The sequence below is a fragment of the Macaca fascicularis genome, chromosome 11 (genome assembly GCF_037993035.2).
Source record: "Macaca fascicularis isolate 582-1 chromosome 11, T2T-MFA8v1.1".
Lineage (NCBI taxonomy): Eukaryota > Metazoa > Chordata > Mammalia > Primates > Cercopithecidae > Macaca > Macaca fascicularis.
The window spans coordinates 138,340,771-138,362,715 of NC_088385.1; the positions used below are offsets into that span (position 1 = coordinate 138,340,771).

General features: G+C 51.6%; 1 long non-coding RNA gene across 1 annotated transcript in view; it reads right to left on the bottom strand.

The window, feature by feature from the left end:
• Positions 1-16,487: 16,487 nt before the first annotated feature.
• The window catches only part of LOC123567704 (uncharacterized), a 29,415-nt gene continuing 23,957 nt past the window's right edge, over positions 16,488-21,945 (bottom strand). The window contains exons 2-3 of the long non-coding RNA XR_010579664.2: positions 19,193-19,308; positions 16,488-17,206 (exon numbers count right to left, since the gene is read on the bottom strand). This is a non-coding gene — a long non-coding RNA (uncharacterized lncRNA). The remainder of the gene's footprint in view (positions 17,207-19,192; positions 19,309-21,945) is intronic.

Here is a 21,945-nt window from a genome sequence, read left to right on the forward strand (position 1 = left end):
CATGGATTCGTGATTGTACCTGCAGGCCCTGTCTCTCTGCAATGCATGAAACCAGCTGTAACCAGCCCTGGGGCACTCTCAGGAACTCCCCAGCCTGTGTTCGCTGGGCTGTGGGCACGCACACTGGCTCAGAATAAACCTCTTTCCATATCTTGGTAGAATTTGGGTTTTCTATTGTCAGCCTGCCAGACCCTGTCTGCCTCCGGGCTGAATGTGAGGGTGTGAGTGCATGTGAGTGAGTATATAAATGGCTGTGTGAGTGTGTGTGTGTTCCGTAAGGTGTGTGTGCATGAGTGTGTGTGCACGTGTGCATGAGTGTGTGAGCGTGTGTGTTTTAGTATGTGAGTGTGTGTGTGTGTATCCTGCTGACTCAGCCACACCACCCCTGCTCTGCCCTGTAAAGAGAGCCTGAGGCTCCTGGGCAGAAGATGGCCAGGTTCTGACAGCAGGAGTGGGTAGGAACGGAGGTGGGAGGAGCCTGAGAGGAGGGCACTCCCCAGCCCCCAGCTCCGGCTGCAGTGCCTCCATGTGGTCCCAACCCTGGTGGGGCTCCTGCCCTACTATCTGTCCCCAGCCAAGGTGGACCTCACTGGGTGGGAGGTGGGTCCCTCCCTGGTCCAGCAGTTGAGGGGACTCCTGAGCCCTGCCCACTTTCCTTCCCCTTGCTCCAGCCTGGAGGAGGTTACAGCGCTTCCCTGCGCCCACTGCCCATGAGGCCTCTCCTCCCTGCTCCTCCTCCCTGTGCCCTTCAGCCTACGTTCTCCTCCCCACCTGTCTTCCCTGTTCCTCCTCCCTGACCCCTCCTCTCTGCCCCCCTCCTCTCTGCCCCCTTCTCCCTGCGCCCTCCAACCTGTGCCCTCCAACCTGCGCCCTCCAACCTGCGCCCTCCTCCTTGACCCCTCTTTCCAGTCCCTCTACCAGTCCTTGCCCTCCCTCTGTGTTTTCTGCTCTCCTGTGGGGTGGAGGGCCAGGCCTCCCTTCTGGCCACATCCTGTGGTTCAGGTTGGGGCTAACACACAGCCACAGAGGGGATTTTCGGGGAGCAAGTGACCATTCAGTGAACGTAGTAAAAGGTGACTCTGGCCGCCTGCAGAGAATGGCCTGGTGGGTGAGCGGCAGCAGGGCTGGGGGACTGCGGTTCTCCTGGAAAGAGGTGGCAGTGGCAGTGGGGATGGGTAAACATGGACGCAGCCATGAAAGGTAGAAAATAAACCCAGGGCCCTGGGAGGGGCGCTCCACGAGGCCCGTTGTACAGAAAGAGAAACCGAGGCCAGAAAGGCACATGGCTCCCTCGGCCGCCGCCAGCCCGGGTGCCTGGAGAAGGGAAGTGGCCTCCAGTCCAGGGACCTCAAATATGCGGACCTGAAGTCTCCTCTCAAGGCCACGTCTACCAATGGCGGCCCCGTTATCCTGGCTCTAGAAAATCTTCCTGTCTGAGGCAACATTGAAACAACATGAGAAATGCGGAAGAAAGTTGCTGGCACCGCTGGCCTGGCTTCAACGCCTTCGCCATTCTCAGTTTGCACAGCGGGGTCCTCGTGCACTGAGTGTCACTGTCCTGGTGCTCAGGGGAGCTCCCGGTGGGGAGACTGGGCAGGCTGGGTGTGTGCAGCAGGGGAGCTATGAGGGACCCCATCCCTGCAGGCTCCTCCCCACAGACCAAGTGCGCTTCCTTCCTCAGGTGCTGACACAGGTGCACAGAGGCAGGACAGCCGGGGAAGGTGGGAATAGAGCACAGCTGTCCCGGGACCAGAGCCAGCACAGGCCGCTCACCACCCGAGGGAGTCGAGGTTTGGATTAGAGAAGGGGCCTTGGACGCCAGGATCAGGCCTGTGCAGACCCAAGGGCTTCCAAAGCACTGGGCTTGACTCCACCAGATAAAAGCTCATTACACCCACCTTGGGATCATTCCTGCCCTCTGCGGGTGTGCTGTGCTGAAGCCATGGGGCCAGGCGCGAAACCAGGAGACAGGGCCAGGTTGGAGGGGCGGGGTCAAACCACAGGGGTGGGGCCACGATGGGGTCGTGGTCAAGCTGTAGGGGAGGGGTCAGGGTGGAGGGGCGGGGTCGATCTCCAGGAACGAGAGGTGTGGTCAAGTCATGGGGGGTGGGGCCAGGACGGAGGGGCGGGGTCAAGCCACAGGGGCTAGTCAGGGTGGAGAGGTGCGGTTAAACCGTAAGGGCAGGGCCAGAGTAGAGGTGAGGGATCACAGAAGGAAATGGCTAGAAAGAGGGAGTAGAGATAGGAGGGACAGGAGTAGCCAAGCCATGGGTGTGGAGATAGGGGTGGGGCCAGGATGAGGGGAGGAGCCAGACAGAGGGTGGGTCCAGGATGAAGGGCATAGTCTAACCATGGAGCAGTGTCAAGCATTGGGGGAAGCCAGGATGGAGGGGCAAGGTCAAATTACAGAGGTGGGGCCAAGGTGGAAACGTGTGGTCAGGCCCTAGGGGTGGGGCCAGATTGGAGGGGGCTGGGTCAGGCATGGGCGGGGCCAGGCTGGAGGGGCGGGGCCAGGCAGGGGGTGGAGTCACACTGTCCTGTAACGGGAGGGAGGACACACACATCCTGACGCCCAGCCTGGGAGGTCTCCACGGGCCTCACAGCCCTACCTCACTGTGTCCATCTTTTCCTCCTTCTCATAACTGGCCCTCAAGAGTCAGGGCTGAACGAACCCCACTGCGCAGTGCGTGACACGTCACATATCATCTGTCTGCGCGTGGATTCCTTCAGGCTTCAGGCTTTATGATGTATTTTCGTTCCTTCCCATTCCTATTCCCATTCCCCTCCCTGCCCTTAGGAAATCACTGAGCCGCGTTTGATGACGATCTTTTTATTGGGACGTGTTCTTGGAGAGTGTCCGTTGCTGTTTCTGGGCACGAACATCGATGGTCTCATGTGATTAATTTCGTTCTGTGTATTTTTAAACTTTTACAAATAATCGTGTTTTAAAGATGCTCTCGTATCTCTCCGTGTGCACCAGCTCATGCTGTCTCGTTACTGCATGGTTCTCCGTGTGCGTCCAGCTCGTTTTCCTCTCTGTTCTCCCAGGGACACCCACCCAGGTCCTGTGCCCCTCCCGGACCCCACAGACAGGCTCAGAGGTCATCTGTGGGCCTGGGTCAGCCCCTCCCTGGGTGTCTATGTGAGGTGGGACCGCTGGGTCCAGGACCCTCCGTCCACCCCCACCTGCAGGACGTCCCTGCGTCCCTGCCTCCCTGCCCAGGCTGGGCAGCGCCAGCTTCCTAATCACCGCCAGGAGTGAAAGGAGACAGCCTGGGTGTGGCATCTTGGCCTGTTGGGATTTCCTCTCCTGGGTGTTGGCTGCTCCCATCACTCTGTCCATTCTTTGGGATTTCTCCTGGTTTCCTTGTTGATTAATAAAGTTACATTGTATATTTGACACATTGGTCACTTTCCAGTTTTAAACTTTGCAAATCTCTTTTCCCATTTTGCCAGGTATCTAATAATTTTGTTCATGGTCTTCTTCATTAAGCAGGCATCCTTTGTTCTGATGTGACAAAACTAACCATTTTTCTATGGTTTATGCTTTCCAAATGTGTTTTAAAAAATATTCCCAGGCACAGGCTCCCAAAGACTCTATATGTTTTCCTGTTTTCTCTCTTTTCATATTCAGGCTTTTAATCCATCTAGACTCCACCTTTGTTTGCAGTATTGGTTAGAGATTCAGTCTTACTTTCCTCCACACAGATAACCCATTTTCCCAGTACCAGTTTTACACAGCCCATCTTCTATCAACTGTTTGTGGAGCCAGTTTCATCATAGTTTTAATAAATATCATGTGAACATATTGCTTAGCTTGGTTGGTATTCCTGAAATGTTCTATTTTCTGTGCACTGTGCTCCTTGGGGAAAATAAACCCAAACCACACAGAATAATGAAAACGTCGTCATCATCAACAGCCAAATGCCTCCTGCTTTTCCCTCAGCTGCGGTGCTGGTTAAGAGCAGAGCTCTGGGGCCGGGCGCGGTGGCTCACACCTGTAATCCCAGCACTTTGGGAGGCCGAGGAGGGCAGATCACGAGGTCAGGAGTTCAAGACCAGCCTGAACAACACATGGTGAAACTCCATCTCTACTAAAAATACAAAAATTAGCCAGGCATGGTGGCGCGTGCCTGTAATCCCAGCTCCTCAGGGGGCTGAGGCAGGAGAATCACTTGAACCCAGGAGATGAAGGGTGCAGTGAGCTGAGATCGCACCACCGCACTCCAGCCTGGGTGACAAAGTGAGACTCTGTCTAAAAAAAAGAAAAAGAGCAGAGCTTTGGAGCCTATCAGGCCTGGTCCCCGGAAGCAGATCCTGGGATGAGGACTCGGGAACAGGTGACGCGTGAAGGGAGGGCCTGGGAGCCGGGACAGGGACGGGGTCAGGACAAGCAAAGCCGTCAGCACCAGGTCTCCTGACCGCAATGACTTCCTTGTGGTCCTGCAGGGGCGCCCTGGAGCATGAACCTGCCTCAGCCGCCCTGTTGGAGGCTCCCACACCCCGTCACTGGTCAAGGCCTCGCTGCTTGGGGAGGATGAGACAGGGTGAGCTGCTGAGTGTGGAACAACGTGCTCCCGGGGGCAGAAGCAGAGCCCCTGCCAGGTTCCTGGGATGTGAATAATTTCGCCGTGACTGATGTTAAGCCCGTGTCATACCTGGTTTACACAATTCCTGACAACTGTGAACACTGAAATCATCTCCCACAAGCTGGGAGGAGGCGGCTTCAGCAAGGCCGGCCCCCAGGCTGCTCCAGCTCACTGCGATGGGGCCAGTCGGGCTCAGTGGCCTAAGGACAGTTGTCCGAAGAGGAGTGTCAGGAGCCAGCCCTGGAGAGAGAACACAGAAGCCCAAGAGGGGTCCTGGAATGGTGAGGGCCAGAGGCTCTGAGTGGAGCCCCCCTGGTGTCCAGGCCCCCGGGATTGGGATTCCTCTCCTCCCCACCTGAGGCAGGTCCTAGAAGGTTATCAGGGAGCTGCAGCTGTCCCACAGCAGCTTGTGGGAGCTGACTCTCACATTTTCAGGGGTTTTACGAGCCAGTTGTTAAACTGGTTCCATCAGCCTGCCATGACCGTGAAACGCAGCAGCCATGCCCATCCCCTCCTGGGGAGAGGAGTTCAAGCTCACAGATACCCTCAGTGCCAAGATCAAACCCAGGTGGTATGGTTTGTCTGTGTCCCCACTCAAATCTCAACTTAAATCGTATCTCACAGAATTCCCACGTGTTGTGGGAGGGACTCGGGAGAAGTAATTGAATCATGGGGGGGCAGTCTCTCCTGTGCTATTCTTATGATAGTGAATAAGTCTCACGAGATCTTATTCAGGGGTTTCTCCTTTTGTTTCTTCCTCATTCTCTCTTGCCACCACTGTGGAAGAAGTGGCTTTCGCCCTCCACTGTGATTGTGAGACCTCCCCAGTCATGTGGACCTGAATGTCAAATTAAACCTCCTTTTCTGCCCAGTCTCGGGTATGTCTTTATTAGCAGTGTGAAAACAGACTAATACACCGGCCCTTCTGCACTTTTGGCCAACAGGGCAAATCAGCATTCTCAGGCCCAGGCTGTGAGGCCAGCCTGTGTGGGAAGCAGGTGTCCCTACAGCTCTGGCTCCTCACTGCTGGGGTGCGTGGGGAGGGAGGCCTGTGCCCCAAGGAGAGGCCGAGGCAAGAAGGCCCCTCTTTCCAGAGCTGACATCAGGGTCTCAGGACAAGAGCAGAGAGAACTGCAGGATCCAGCTCTGGCCTCTACCTGCTAGGACCCGGCCTGCCTTCGGCCCCAACTGCAGCCGCTGTACCTGCTGGAGGGACAGAGAACAGCTCGCCCTGCAGACCACAGGGACCACTCAGATCCTGAGCTGTGAGGAGACCCTGGGAAGTGGAGCGCTGGTTACCGAGGCCTCTTCCGGAAGGGGGAGCCTCCTCACAGGCACCAGGGGAGCAAAGTGCCCCTGGAAAGCCAGCTGATCCCTCCAGCAAATAAATGCCCAGGTGGCAGGCAGGTTTGAATTTCAGATAAGCAGGAAGGATTCTTCCTCTAAGTGTGACCCCATGGGGAGTGCTCCCAGCAAATGGGCCTGTTCCATCAGGAGGAGGGGGGACTGCGGGCAGGGAGGACCCCTCTGTGTCTGCCCTGAGCCCCAGGACACGGGTCACTCTGGATGGGCGGGCCACGTGGTCACAGGAAACACTCCTACAAAAACACTTCAGATAATCTGTTAAAAGCTTTATCCTGTGCACTACTTTCCCTAGAAGAGTCTCTGTGGGTGGAAAACAAGGTGTAGCCTGTAGCTTAGGGGTGAGGACAGCAGAGAAACACCGGATATGTTAGGGGTAAGGACAGCTCTTTTCAACACTAATGCGCCCGGGCGTGTTTGTGGGCTGGGGAGAGGCAGCTAGAGGAGAGGAAACAGTTGGAGAGGGGGAAAGCCTGGGGCCTCTTATCGCTGAGGGGCAGGTGAGGGCTGGAGTTGGGGGGCCAGGCTGGCTGCAGCCGTCGGCAGCTCTCCTGAGCTGGGAGGGCAGAGGTGGGGGGAGGTGCTCAGACCTGTCCTACCTTCCTTGCTGTGCACACAGATGTCTTATGTATAACCCACTGTTTAAGTACATTGAACACATTGATGTGTCACATATTTAGCTCTTGGATAGAGAATTTTTTTCTAAAAGCTGTTATTTTGCTTTTCAGTATCCATTTCCCATTCTGTTGCTAAATCAACCCCAGTGTTCTTTTGGGTAGTCAGTCGGACCCCCCTGACGCCTCAGTTCCCGTGGTTTTGGAGGAACGAACCCTGCCCCTCCATTCCTCGAGTCCAGGTCTGACCCATCAGAACCGGTGAGACGACAGGGAGCTTTCTCTTATCACCAGGATCCTGTTGCAAAAAGTCAGAATCGCTTCATGAAACCGCCAACCAAGGACGTATTTTCATTTTAAATGGAAAAAATTACGATGCTTCGTCCTAAAATTTCTGATCAATCCCCTAAAACAGTTAAAGCGCAGTAAAATGCTTACATATGAAGGTCCAACTATCATGTCAGGGTGCACAATACTGACAGGGTCCCTTCGTGATCGGCAAATAAACGATCAACACAGCTGTCAGCTGACCGCCACCTGTGTGCGGATGGAGCCCCTGCTCAGCAGCTCGCGTCAGTGTGGGTGAGCGACCCTCCGTCCCTGCTGGCATCTGGTGCACTTTTCAACACAGGTCTACGTGATCACCACAAGTGTATTCGGAAGTCACTTGATTTGTTCCTGGATATCGTGTTTTCACATGTATATTAAGATTTGTTAGTGGGCGTTGGATTCATTCTTATGTAATCAGCCATTTTTTCAAGGAGACATCTGCACATTCTGTGAATTTTGGATATTAAAACCAAGCAGTGATTCACTGCAATCCCAGCCAATCTCAGGAAGGCATTCTGCAGATTATGTCAACCGAATCTAACGTTTTATGGAAAGGCAAAAGTCCTTGAACAGCCAACGCCATGAGGAAGAACAGAGTTGGAGAACCCACATACCTGACTTCAAGTCTTACCTTAAAACGACAGTAATCACCACAGCGTGGTGTCAGTGCAAGAACAGACAAACAGACCCCTGGGATGAGACAGGGAGCTGGAAGTAAGCCCACAGAAGCCCCGTCAGCTGATCTCTGACTGGGAAAAGCCGGCTCTGGTGTGGCCTTTGCCCAGCAGCCACTGTTCAGGATGGGGGAGCAAGGACACAGGTGATGCTAGGGCCCCACAGGGAAGAGCTGGGCCAGCAAACATCTTCCGTCAAGACCCAGAGCCTGTGAGACCTGCAAACGTGTTTTCAGGGCACGCAGGCTCTGACGCAGCTACTGAAACCTGCCATTGTTGTGTGAGAGCCACTGGGGAAACGAAGAGCCAGCCCACATGCAGACCCCCCTTCATGGGCCCAGCAGAGACAAATGGGTCCCGAGAGGATCCCATGGGCCTTCCCCAGAGGACGAGGCCATTCCGGGGCCTCATTATCCACAGATGTCACACAGCTTCTCCTCCTCCCCTCCTCCTCCTTCTCCTCCTCTTCCTGTTGCTCTTCCTCCTCCTCTTCTTCCTCCTTCTCCTCACCTTCCTCCTCCTCTTCCTCCTCCTCCTTTCTCCTCCTCCTCACCCTCTTCCTCTTCCTCTTGCTCCTCCACCCCAACTCCTCCTCCTCACTTCCTCCTCCTGCTGTCCCTGGTGGGTGAGCCATCAGCAGTGGCCAGCCACACACTGAGTCTGGGGACAGCAACCTGGATTCTGGTCTTGCCTCTGCCTTAGCCTCGTACTGTGGCCCTGGGTGAGTCCTGTCCCTTCCCCAGGCCTCAGTTTCCTCACTTGTAAAATGAGGAAATTGGACTAGTTCTTGGCTTCCCAAACTCCAGTCTTCACTTCCCACCTTTCATTTTCCATACACATTACTTTTTCCACGTTTTTCTTTAAATCATCTCACTTTCACTTCACTAAATTCCTCTAAAGAGGAAACATGTTTCACCACCATAAGCAGAAAATCATTCTCACTTACCATAAACAGAAGGTGGCTTGAATGTGAAATGAAGACAAAATGATGTTATTCACAACTAGCTAAGGCTTCGTCTGCCCAAAGCACTGAGCCCGACACCAACCCACAGGGGTTGAAAAATCAACCACCACCAGGGGCCAGGATGGGGTTTTATTTGCATGTTAAAGTGATAATAAGGAGGAGGAAACTTAACAATCTATGTTCTTCAGGTGTACGGGCTCACCCAACCCTCGTAAGAGCCAGAAAAGGGGCCGGATGCGGTGACTCACCCCTGTAATCCCAGCACTTTGGGAGGCCGAGGTGGGTGGATCGCTTGAGCCCAGGAGTGTGAGACCAGCCTGGGCAACAGATTGAGGCCCCATCTCTATTAAAATTGTTTTTAAAAAAGAGCCAGAAGTGGCAGGTGCTGTTCTCATTGCCACTCACAGACGAGGAACCTGAGGGTCTGAGACACAGGAAGCTGCTCGATCCTCCAGCCAGGACGAGGAGGCTGAGGGAGAGCCCAGGCCAACCGGCTCTCGGAGTTTGGACTTTCAATCGCGAATTTTCCACAACTGTGCGGAAATGTTTGTCCAGAGGTTCTGGAAACACTCATGGTCTATCTTCTCTTTTCCTATTTTTGGTAAACATAAAACAAAACAAAACAAGACCAAAAAAAAAAAAAACCTTCCCTTTCTCTGTTGGTTCGTTTCGAGGAAGCATCACCCAATGTGGTGACAAACAGCAAGTGGCATCAGCCCCAGCGTGGGAGTGACAGGGCGTGGTGGGGACGGTGGCGCCAAGAGGGCGCAGTCCTCACCCAAAGCAGCAGCTCCACCCACAGATGCTCCAGCAAGGAGAGCCCCGTGCCAGCCGCCCAGGCTGTTGGATCCAGTCAGGGATCTGGCTTGGACGTGGGCCCACGAAGGGGCTCTGCACACAGGTCGAGTATCTGTTCCCAGCACCCACGGCAGTGCCCAGCTCAGAGCGAGGGGGCGATAAATGATGTGTGAACAGATGAGTTCATGGAAATCTCCCACTTTTTACCTACTGGGGATTAGTTCCGTGTTTTAAGTCTGGGCTGGCAGTGCCACGGGGTCCTCCAGGTGTGTCCTCTGTCCGGTGCTAGAGGACACCCCAAGGTCAGCAGGGGCTTCTGCTGGGTCTCTGAGCTGTTGTTCTCTCGCCTGCCTCACGTGGACACAGGTTTCCCGGGTGGAGTCTAGTTGAGGGATCTCAGTCATTCGCAGGAGGAAACCTGCTGCTCCCTCAGGGGCACAGTGAGTTTCAGGCATTAGGACGGAGCCAACACCCACATTTCCTAAAGCCCTGAACAGAAATTTCTCTCCACTCCCTTTTCTTGGGAATTAGCAAATCAAACACTGTGTTTTTCAGTGTCTCAAATCTCCCTTCGTCCCAGCTGAGCCCAAGGACGGTGAAGGGCAGAGGGTGGCACAGGGTGGAGATTTGAGAAGTTTAATTAAAGCGTCAGGTTCAGGTGTGGGGTGATCCTGATCCATCACTGAGGTGCGGCCGCTCCCACTTCATGAAGAGACAGCCCAGCCCTGAGGATCAGAGCCATCTCTCAGACGGAGAAGAAGTCAACGCCTGACAGCCTTCGCTCATTTGACAGATGCTTCCCTGAATTCTCCTCTTGGTAATAAAGTGGTCTCCATGGTAACTGTTGAGGTCTTGATGATGGATTAGACGGGCTCTTTTTAATCATCCTGAAAACAATGCTGGCAGGTGCATAAAATCCTTCCAGAACCTTCCAGCTCAGCCCAGTCCCCAGCAGGATGCAAGTGAGGAAGTGAACCCAGGCAACTCCACAGCAGAAGAGCCACCCAGCTGGGCCCTGCCAGAGATCCTGATCAAAGAATTGTGAGAAATAATGGATTATTGATTTTGTTTGAAGTGACAGCATTTTTTGGATGGTTTGTTAAGCAGTGAGACATGAGTCAGGACAGGTGGCACAGACTGGGCAAGGCTGGGACTTTAGTCAGCCAGGAGGAGCTGCCTGGCAGAGCTGTCCACTGGTCTAGGACCCAGGCCACACCGCCCTGCAGCTGGTTACCTGCAGCTCCTGTTAGTGCCGCATGGCTGTGTGTGTCTCCTCTTTCTCATTAGGTGCTTTACTGCCCTCCTGGAATGTCAGGATTTAATTTCCCTTCAGCTTTAATAAGTCCTCCTGACCATGTGCTCACACACTGAAATTAATTTCTCCAACCTGGCTCTGGCGATTTTCATCCTTATTTCTTCCATGTCCCAGGGTGCCTCCAGGCATGCTGTTGTCTTAATTCATCTTCTGTGATTCAACAAAGGGATAGTCACAGCATGGGGCACCCACATGCCACGCATGTCTCACCACAGCCACACCTGGGCCAGATAGGATTAGTTCAGAGATGCTTTTGAGGGGCAGTTGTCATGGACACCAAGGGGCAGGTTCATTTCTGGTCACAGACATGCGTTCAGCCTCTGTCTGCCACCAAATGGAAGCAGCTACATTTGCTGAAGCCACAGAGGCCTGTGGTCACTGGTCCTGTGTCATTTTGTCTGCCTGGCATTTGTTCCCTCTATTTCCAGTAACAAGCCCTGATGGGCTCTGTGCAGCCACACCTTCCCTGCTCAGCTCTCACAGCCCCGTTGGAATTGCTTTCTCCTGGCCCAAGCATTTCACAGAGGCTGCACCACTCAGTCCCTCCTAGTCCCCTGGAGAAAGTGGCTGAGGGGGTGGTGGGGCATAATTGCATTTCCAAAGCCCGGGCAATCAGCCAATGTAAACAAGCACCTGAGTAAATGCGTTGGGCTCTCTAGGAAACAGGTAAAGTAAATTAAATACACACAATTTCCAATTTCCTGACATTCCAATGCATTTCTGCATGAGCTGGGTTGGAGGAGGCCACTGTTCCTCCTCTGTTTCTCCTCTCAGCTCTGAGCCGAGCAGCAGGTGGGCTCCTGAATCCCCATCTCCAGACTCAGGGCTGCTGGCCCCTTGCCTGACAGCCCCTTTCTCACCTGAGCCAGACACTCTCTGCCCTGCTCTGCAGAAACCTCCGGGCCTGGCCAGCAGCCTCAGAGGCCTCAGAAAATGTCCTGGCTGCAGGTGAAAGAAGACAAGGGTGCAGCTTCCCCAGTGTGCTCTGAGTTCAACTCACCAGACACAACCCCTTCTCACAGTCACACGGGCTCCCAGGCTCTCCTGTGGGAAAGGCCAGTGGAAATGGCAGCATGGACGGAGGTATCCGAGGCCCCGTGATGCATGGCTGTGTCAATGGCAGATCTGAGAATGGACGGAGGCATCCGAGGCCCATGATGCATGGCTGTGTCAATGGCAGACCTGAGAATTCACCCATCCCCGCTACCCCATCCTGCTGCTCTTCTCCTTCTCTCTCACCACCTTCTGCCCCTCTGGGCTCCTCACTGAGGACCACCAGGACTGTCCCTGACACTGATGCTGGCCAGGATGTCCGGGCGTCCCTCACACACAGTCTGTGCCTGGACAGGGATGGGGTGTGAGGCCCACTCTGGGGGGAGACCAAGGGTGGGCGGCTCACCCAGGTGCCCAGGGAATCCAGGCAGAGCACAGTGTCCTTTGCTGCAGGGTCTGAGGGATCTTGGCCCCTAGAGCTGCTGCGGCTATGCACTGTTACATCTCCAGAAGATGTGCCTTGCTATGCTCTCAGGACTTATAAAAAAGGAATTCTCTGTCCACAATTTATTCCTGTGCTTTAAAAGTTTGAATTCCAGTGGGAAAGCAGCAAGAAGACGTGAGCCTCAAGGATGATTTTGGAGATGGGTCTGATGATCGCGTTTGGTCCACCAAAGCTTCCCATGAGAACAATATGTTTGTTTTTGCTGACACCACCAGCCCCCAGCTCAGCTCCTCTCCTGGGAGGCTGTGGGGTCATAGGGCCCTGAAGTGTCCCAGGGCTCGCACCCAAGCGGAAGACCTGTTTTCCTCAGGGAGTAAATCCTCGCCCAGCACGTCAGGTGTAGGACCCGTACGTCAGAAGTCACAATGGGAGGCCGGGCACGGTGGCTCACACCTGTAATCCCAGCACTTTGAGATGTTGAGGCGGTTGGATCACCTGAGGTCAGGAGTTCAAGACCAACCTGGGCAACATGGTGAGACCCTGTCTCTACTAAAAATACAAAAATTAGCCGGGTGCAGGGCGCATGCCTGTAAATCCCAGCTACCTGGGAGGCTGAGACTGGAGAATTGCTCGAGCCCAGGAGGTGGAGGTTGCAGTGAGCCGAGATTGTGCCACTGCACTCCAGTCTGGGTGACAGAGTAAGACTCTGTCTGAAAAAAAAACAAGCCACAACGGGAGCTGATGAAAAGCAAGACAATTTCATCTGCATCTCTCCAGTTCTTAGCAGGCTTCCACTGGGCTCTGAGTTCTAGGTCTGTATTTATTCACCGTCCGTTAAGTCACTGAATTTGAATTATACACTTTTGAGGACTCTGGATGGAAAGAGGCGCTCATAAACTGTCTGCATGTATAATCCTGGGCCTTGCTGCTGTGTCAGCCCCACGAAAGCTTGTTTATCGGTAAACATCAAGATGCAACATTTCCCTCAACTTACCTTTAATCCTCTTTTTATTATGTTTTCTGGACAGGAATTTCTTCTTTCAAGGAAGGCTGTCATAGAAAGACATGTCACCTTGAGGTGTCCCTTATCATTGTCAATAGCGGAGGACACTTTGTCTCTCTTCTCTTCTGTTTCAGCCCCACTGTGGGTCCTGAGAGCCCTGCACCTACTGTAGCTCCACCCTGCTGCTTGTGCACTTCCGCCTCAGCCTCCCTGGATGGCTCTTTAAGTCAACTTGCGTTTCCCCAGGAGAGGTTATCACTTCGTGGGTAGCTGGGCAGAGCCTGGTCAGGCAGCAGTGGTGGAGCCCTGGCTCTCCTTTCCCTGGATGTGTGGCCTTGATAAAATCTTTTCATCAGGCACAGAGTTTCATGCCTATAATCCCAGCACTTTGGGAGGCTGAGCTGGGCTGATCACCTGAGGTCAGGAGTTCAAGACCAGCCCGGCCAACATGGTGAAATCTCGTCTGTAGTAAAAATACGGAAATTAGCCCAGCGTGGTGGCAGGTGCCTATAATCCCAGCTATTCAGGAGGCTGAAGCAGGAGAATGGCATGAACCCAGGAGGCGGAGGTTGCAGTGAGCCGAGATCATGCCACTGTACTCCAGCCTGGATGACAGAGAATCCATCTAAAAAAAAAAAGTCTCTTCATCTCTGTTACCGTCAGTTTCCTCCTCTAGGAATGATTGTAGGACATGTCACATAGAGCCGACGGACGAGTTACTAAATATACAGAGGTTAGCACCAAGCCTGGCTGGAACACAGCAAGTACTCAGTAAATGCTAACTGTCACTATTGTGATTATTATAATTCTAAACATTTCGTTGGCTTTCTATATTTCTTTCTTACCTCAGGAGACAGAGTTTCTCTAGAATATTTCGATTGTGGCTCCTGGTTATTTACAAAGTTTTGTCAAATTTGAAACAAAAGGAGACAGACAGGAGAAATCCCTGCTGAAAAAGAATAGCCACCATGTCTTGGGCATCTGCCATGTGCCAAAAACTGTATTAGGGACAATTGTGATCTGTCTTTTAATTCTCACAACATCCCAGTGAGATTTATACTATGATCTTTTTCCTTTTTCAGACAAAGAAAACCAGGCCGACGCCTGCAGCTAGCAAGTGGCAGAGCCAGCATTTAGATCAAAGACACACCCCCACTTTTCACCATGGGTGTTTCCTTCCTGGTCCATCCCTAATTACCTTAAATCGAATCCTCAGTTCTCTCTAGCACAGTCCAAAATAGGACAGAACATCTCTCATTTTAGAGTGTGCTGAGAACTTACTTGGAGAAATGAAGATTTAAAAATTTGTCCCTGCTCTTTCAGGTTTAGCCGTTTCCCATGGAGACAGGTCTACTGACCTATCTCCATGATTACTTATTCTTGTCTCCTTACCTGTGTGTCAAACAGACAGTCTGGGGAAAGCATTCTGCAGCTCCTTTGCTGAGATTTTTCTCTCGCATGAGCGTTTCATCTTCTGTGGTCATTTCCATCTCTCTGCTGAAATTTACTATATTCATTCATATTCTTCATATTTTCCATTGAAACCTTTAATACATTAATCCAAATTATTTTACATTCACTGACTTACAGTTTCAACATGTGTGATATCTGAGTCTGGGTTTATCATGTTGTTTCTTGACGTTGGATTTTTTTCCTTGCCTTTTCTTGTGTTTTGTAATCTTTGGTTGGAAGTTAGACATGAGGACCAGGCACAGTGGCTCATGCCTGTAATCCCAGCACTTTGGGAGGCTGAAGCAAGCTTATTGGTTGAGCTCAGGAGTTTGAGACCAGCCTGGGCAACACAGCATGATTTTGTCACCACCAAAACACAAAAAAACTAGCTGGGCATGGTGATGTGTGCCTGTGGTCCCAGCTACTTAAAGACTGAGGTGGGAGAATTGTTTGAGCCCAGGAGGCAGAGGCTGCAGTGAGCTGAGATCATGCCATTGCAGTCCAGTCCAGGTGACAGAGTGAGACTGTCTCATTCAAAAAAAAAAAAAAAAAGTTAGACATGGGATAGATAATAGAAATTGAGGTAACAGTACTTGTACCTGAATTGGGCATATGTCTCTTCTTTAACTAAGCCTTTATTTGGGATAGGAGGTAAATGATCCTAGACAGTGAGCTGCGTTTAAATGTCTCTATTCTGTGGTTACTCTCAGTGTACCATAAAGCTTCAAATTATGCTAGTGTTACCTGTGTCTACAGTAGGGATTGAGTCAATGGAGAATTTTTCTCAATGTTCTTGCTTCACGCTCTGCTTTAGACTGTATTTATGAGGCTGTGCCTCAGACAGGGTCTCTCTATACCAGCTTACCCCTCTCCCATGGGTTCTGTTTTGACTTGTCAATGCCTGCTAACCTCATGACGAGGGCTGGGACATTCTCTGCTGTCCTGGGTTAGCACAAGTATTAGGTAGGCTCTGTGTCACTGAGACTCAAGGGAGAGGCTCACCTAGTGCTCCTGCTCCCCCTCCAGCCGCATCCAAACTCTGTCTTGTTGTTTTGGTGTTTCTTGTGTGGGAGTTTCCAGCCCTCCCTCAACAGAAAGCATCTCTTACAATCTGGGCCTACGGTATTTCTGGCTTTCCCCCGGGAGGGTGTTTCTCTGTTCCCTTTGTCTAGTCACAGTGGGTCTCTGTCTATGGCCTGGAGGCAGCATGATTTGTTGTCCCATCCCCAATGCCCTCAGTTGTTTAGGACTTTTGCTCCATGGGTGAGATTGGAGAGAAAGATCTAGGAAGGCTCTATCCATTTTCTGCAGTGACAACTGTACCCTACTCCCAGGCTGGTTCCACAGAAGGGAGCTTTCTCCACTCTCATCCTAGCTCCAATATTTCTTTTGAGTATATAGCAAGCTCCACGGAGAAACCTCTGAAAATGGTTGCACACTGCCCATGTATCTGTGCCTACTAGAATTCTATACTCACTGGATAGAACATACATATACAGACTGTAGAAACTTGCTAAACATTTTGGAAGTAATCTTCCTAACAGCATTTATAGAAGCCTTGTGTTGCCCCCACTCCCTGCCCAAGTTAAGCCAGTTGCTCCCTCCCCATCTCTCCTTGGAGGCACCATGAAACCCCAGCTCTCTAATGGCTTTAAGGAAATCCAGTATGATTTTGTAGATTACCTAGATTTTCCTTGTTGTCAGTATAGGAATGATGTTTTTTATAGCATTTTACAACCTCAGTGGAAACCACACATAACCCTTTTTGTTAAGGGTGCTGTTTTTTCTTCATGACCTATTAGTCAGAAACTGGTTGCTTCACCACACATAGCTAAACGGAACACTGGAGAACGTAGTTTGTGTTCTAAATAGTAATGTACCTAGCTAAATATTTTAGATGACAGAAGATGCAAGGAATGGTCATTGAGGTATAACCAGTAGACTCTGCCACACCCTGGAATCATTTTATTCTTCACATTTTCCCCCTTAATTTTATAAATAGAAATACTAAGGTTGAGAGAAGTGGCATCCTTTGCCCCAGTCACATGATTCCACAGCATCAGAGCTGAAGCATGAGCCAGTGTCTCAAGCTGGGAAAACTTACCTATTCAAGAACCATTCACCCAGTGCCCACTCTGCACTGTGCACTATTTTAAACATAATTGTGATGATGTGAGTGAAAAAAACTCATTGCTAATTGTGACGTGATATGGGGAGAAGAACAGACGATGCAGCAATTCACTATCTGGGCTCACCAGTGTGGCTTGCTTCATATTTCCCAAGTCTTTGCCTGGAGATAACTAATATAAATGCCTAACGCTTTCTGTGCTGAAGCTTGTTATTTATATTGGGTTCACTGAAGACACAAAGATGGACAGCAGATGAACGTTTTCACTTGTCTTACTGTGAGTTATCTGATGTAGGTTTTTTAATTGGGAATAACATTTTATAACACATATCTCGTACATATAAAAGTCTGTTTAACAATTTAATTTGAGCCTGGGGTAGAAACAGGGGTTCAGGAGAAACTCTCCTGCCTGTGCAAGTAAGATTTTGCAATTTTCCAGTATTTTACATCATTCTGATGGGGAGACATTTCTCGTCTGTTGATCCATCCTAAATCTTCTGCAGCAGTCTGGATGTTGAGGAGGTTCTTCCTGTGCTGTCCTAGGGAGGGGCAGAAGAGTAGAGTTCAGGAATTGAGAGACAGTGGCAGGGAGGGGCTGCAGAAGTCACTATGAGCACCCCAGCTGGGGGCTACCCACCCTCTTCCCAATACAGGTTGCAGGCTGCTGAAGGCCAGCAGACACCTCTGCACCAGACTCCAGGGGCCTTGTTGTTGTAAGTAAAATGTTTACTTAGAAATAGAATGCTTGTTCCTCAGTACCACAAGGAAAAATCAGCATTCAGACAAAAAAGTTTTTCTCAGCAAGGCAATTTTATTTTCTGCAGACAGGGTGCTCCTCGCAGATAGAACAATGGCGAGAGTACACCTGAACAAAGGAGGGAAGCAATTTTTATCCCTTATGCAGCTTGTCCCTGCTACTGTGTCCTGTCTCCATTGGCTGGAGCCAGACTGCACAATCTAAACTAAATTCGACTGGCTAATAATTTAAAACTTTCTTAAATAGGTAAAGGCAATAGAGAACAAAGGAAAAGAGGAAATTGCTTATGAAAAGACTTAGAGAAGTAATAATATTTCTAAATAGGGAAGGGGCATAGACTGTGAGCTGGGACATGACTGTGAGCATGTCTAGCACAGACATCTTGGTTAAAGTACAAGGACATAGAACGTACTTATTCCCTTATGTCTAACAGCTACATAGGGTAGGGCTTAACAAAGAGTTATTAAGAAAAAGTAAGAAGGCTTTGAAGAAAGTTAGCCTTAAAAGAAACTATTATTTCTAACACTTATGATTTATTCTTTAACGAGAAGGGAAACTTTGAAGAGGAACTTTTTACTTTCAACATTTGTCCATGGCTGTAGCTCCACTGTGAAACACAAAACCTGGCACATAGTAAGTGAGCAGAACATGGTTAGAATGAATTAAGGGATGCACACTACTGAGGACCTAACAACCCCATGTCCCTGAGGAGGCAGGAATCTCGGCTGAGCAACAGGGGAGAGGAGTCCATGGCTCCATGTGTGAGAGGAAGTGCATAGTCAGGAAGGTTCAGCTGTGGGGTTCAGCCCCAAATAAGCGTGGCTTAAATGAAATGGGGATTTTCTTGTTATCCACACTCCAGGCATAAATTGTCCAGGGCCCTGTGTTGACCCCAGGATTTCAAGGCCCCAATTCTCTTATATGGTTACTCTACCAGCCCTGGCTGCCCCTTCCCTACTGTGATCCAATATGGCTTCAGGCATCCACTATTCTTGAGGGGCAAGTGGAGAGAAAGAAGAGGGCAGGCTTTAGGGGCATGACCTGGAAGTACTACACACCATTTCCTCTCTCATCCCATTGGCCAGAACAGGGTCATGTGACCACACCTTGCTGCAAGGGAGGCTGGGAATTGTAGTCTTTATTCTGGGAGCTCATGTATCCTGCTAAATCCTGGCAACTCTATTACCACAGCACAAAAGAGGAGGAAAGCACACTGGGAGCAGCAGTCACTGTCCCAAGGCTGTGCCCAGGGGAAGTCTCAAAGCCTTGAGGGTCCTTCCCATTTCTAACTGCAAATAATTAGAGATGAACAAAGCAGAACTCGAGGTAAATCTCAGCTGGGTCGGGTGATCACCCACAAAGTTAGGGAGAGAAAAAGAGGGAATTTCAAACAAGCTGGAATTTTAAGTTCATGAGTAATTGTTTTCCTAGAAATAATTAGATAATACAAATTTAAAAATTAAAAAGAAAAAGAAAACAGCCAGCTCCACTTGGGAAGGATGTGGAAATTGCTTCTTAAAACATTTATGCTACAGCAGCCAGAAAAGCCTACCATGAATGCCTAATGATATTTTTAAGTTGCTTTTGTGCTATTGGACTCTCTTTAGCAGTTATTGCTCTTATTATTTGTCATGAGGACAAGCCATTTAATGCATTTCATAAAAATCCATGTGTCGGCTATCTTCCCTTTGCAATGTGAATTCAAACACAGCAATCTCCCAAACAACTATTTCCTTCCCTGGTATCTGATATCACTCAGAAAGCTCACGTTGGGGCAGGCAGGTGCTCTGTCCCTCTGCCCGTGGAGCTCCAGTCAGCAGGCATGGGCAATACTGCTGCTCCATGGGCACACAAGGCCCAGACGCCACATGGGAAAATTGCCGTCTGAAAGGAGAATTGGAATGCACAGCCATTCTGACTCTTGTCTTGCTGAGACATTAAAAATGAACACCCCCCATATCTGTATGCACAGAAGACAATACCACCAGCTGTGTGAGGACTAGTCTTTCTCTCTCTTTTCGTGCACAATTTTCCTGCACAATAGCCACTAACTTGTCTTTCATTTCTGGGGATAATTGTCCACCCGAGTGTCAGATGAAAGAATTATCTCCAAGATACAGTGCAGGAGCACGACCATGTTTCCAGTGCTGAGGGTTTCTCTGCAGCTCTCTGAACCTGTGTCAGTGCGTCTGCAGGTGGACACCTGAGTCTGTGCTCGGAAGGCAGCCCCTGAAAGGGAGCCAGGAGGCCCAGACACACACAGGCACCTGTGCCCAAATCTGGCAATGATCCAGAAACTAAACGCCCAGGTCTGTCTCTAATTGTGTTTCAGCAACGCTGCCCACCTGATACATCACTCTCTCATGTGCAGGGAGGGGGAAATTGCAGCCAGCGAGTCTAGTCTTTCCTCTGGAAGGGTTGGAAGATGTCAGGGAAGTGGCAGCAGCAAGTCGTCTCACGTGAACCCTGAGGTGCTCTGTGGTCCTCACGGGGCAGAGCCTGCAGCTGCTGGGGTCTGGGATGGAGGGGCTTTGCACTGGACCACCTGAGCTATCCAGGGCGTGGGGCTCCATAGAGGCCTAGACAGGGGCTCAGGGACCACCAGCCAGGGCAGAAGAGCTCAGGGGTGGTTGCCAGGCTCTGTGCAGTGAGTAGGGTGTTAGAAGACACCAAAACAAGGCCCCTCCCCCTTGGATCTGCAGGGGATGGGCTGGTCGTATGTCAGCTGTTGCTGCCACAGAAGTCAGGGTTCCAGGGGTAGAGTGAGCCCTGGGGTGACCTGGTGATTCTGCAGCCACTGTGAAAAGGCATGGAGTGCCTTACGGGTCCCCTGTGGTCCAGTGTTAGAGCACCGAGTTACGTAACCCACGTGACCCTGGGCTTCCCAACATGGCGCAGGCTTTCCCGTAGACCCTGCTTCATGCTGGAGCCCCTTAGACAGGAAGGGTGAAATCAAAGGAATCCTTCTCTCCATGAGGAATGCCAGCGCTTGCAGCAGCTGCTCTTCGAGGGCCCGCATGTCTGCAGACCCAGACCTCAGGAAGGGAATGCAAGTGACCACAGCAGCGCATTCGGGAAGGTTTGGGGCCAGCTGGCGGCCACACGAGGAGCCTGCCCTCCCAGGTCAGTTGGTCTCCTGGCTCTGGTGCTCCAGGCCAGCGTGGCACAGCTGCCTGTGCTCTGCTCAGAGGACTCCAGGTCTCATCTAGGACTGCCCATCTCTCTCTCTGCAGGTTCCTCGGTCAGGGATGGAGGTTGCAGAGTCTCTCCCTCTCCAATGTCCAGGTCCCGCCCTCAGGGAGCAGAACAGGAGCCTCCCATGTCCATCACAGAACCCTCCCTTCCCAGGAGGAGGCCCAAGTGTGGCTGAGGGCACCTTCAGAAAGCGGCAGCTGCTGTCCGCATGAGACTCCAGGAGGCTGGAGATGGGTGCTGCAGGGCCTCCTTCCATTGCCAGCACCTGCCCTCTGTGCCTCCAGTCCCTGGTGCTGCAGGGACCCAGGGTGAGGGATCCACTGTTGCTTGAATGCTGGTGTCCTAGTTCCATGACTCTTTCTGCTGGACCGGAAGCTTCTCAAAGAGACTGTGGCTGAGCACAGGCCCTGCTGGACAGCCAGGGCTCAGGGATATTCGTTGAGTGGTTCCTTGGATGATAGTGACGTCCACAGCAGAGTCTCCACCATCTGGCCATAGGCCACGCTGATGTAGACGCTCGCCATGGTAGGTCACGTGATCTTCTCTTCAGGTCTTAGGTGGGAAATGCATCATGTGACCTCTCCAAGCTTTTCTGTGTGGGACACATGGAGGTGTTTGGGAGAAAAAAGTTCAGTCTTTCTCTCCACACCTTTCCATGGATGCCCTGCCTGGCCACTGGCCAGGGCATTGAATGAATGAATGAATGCTAGTGACTGCCGCCATCTCTGAAGGAAGCCGGGGAACCCTCCCACAGAACCACCCTGGGGCTGGGGTATCAGAGGCCCAGCTAACACTCATCTATGGCCCTCAGAGCTCATGGCCACACCAGCACCATGAATCAGGCCTAGGGTTCCAAGGCCCCTGCTCACTCATTCTACGAGTCCCACCCCAGCAGCCCACGGAGGCTGTCCCATTGGTGACTGCCCCATCGTTCTCAAACACGCCTGGGCTGGGCTCTGCTCCTCCCTTCCTCCATCAGCTGAATAGGGGCTGCTCTCCCCACCCCGAGAGCTCGCATCTCTGAGGCCTCAGAACTCTCCACCAGCAGCCAGCACCTGGGACTTGTGGAGGTGTCAGGTGTGTGCTGTGAGGAGAAGTGCATGAACTCAAGCAGAGGGAAGGAGCCCCCACTTGGGGGCAGGAGGGTTGGCGGCAGCTCCAGCGTTGCTCTCACCCGGGCTGAGGCTGTGTCCCAGGGACATTTATAGCAGGCTCGTCTCCCGGCTCTGTGTGCATTTCTAGGATGATCCTCACCTGTCCCTCTTTCCTGACCCAACCCTCTGGTTCTCCAGACTTTACACAGCCTAAGTCACTGGCATTCGTCAG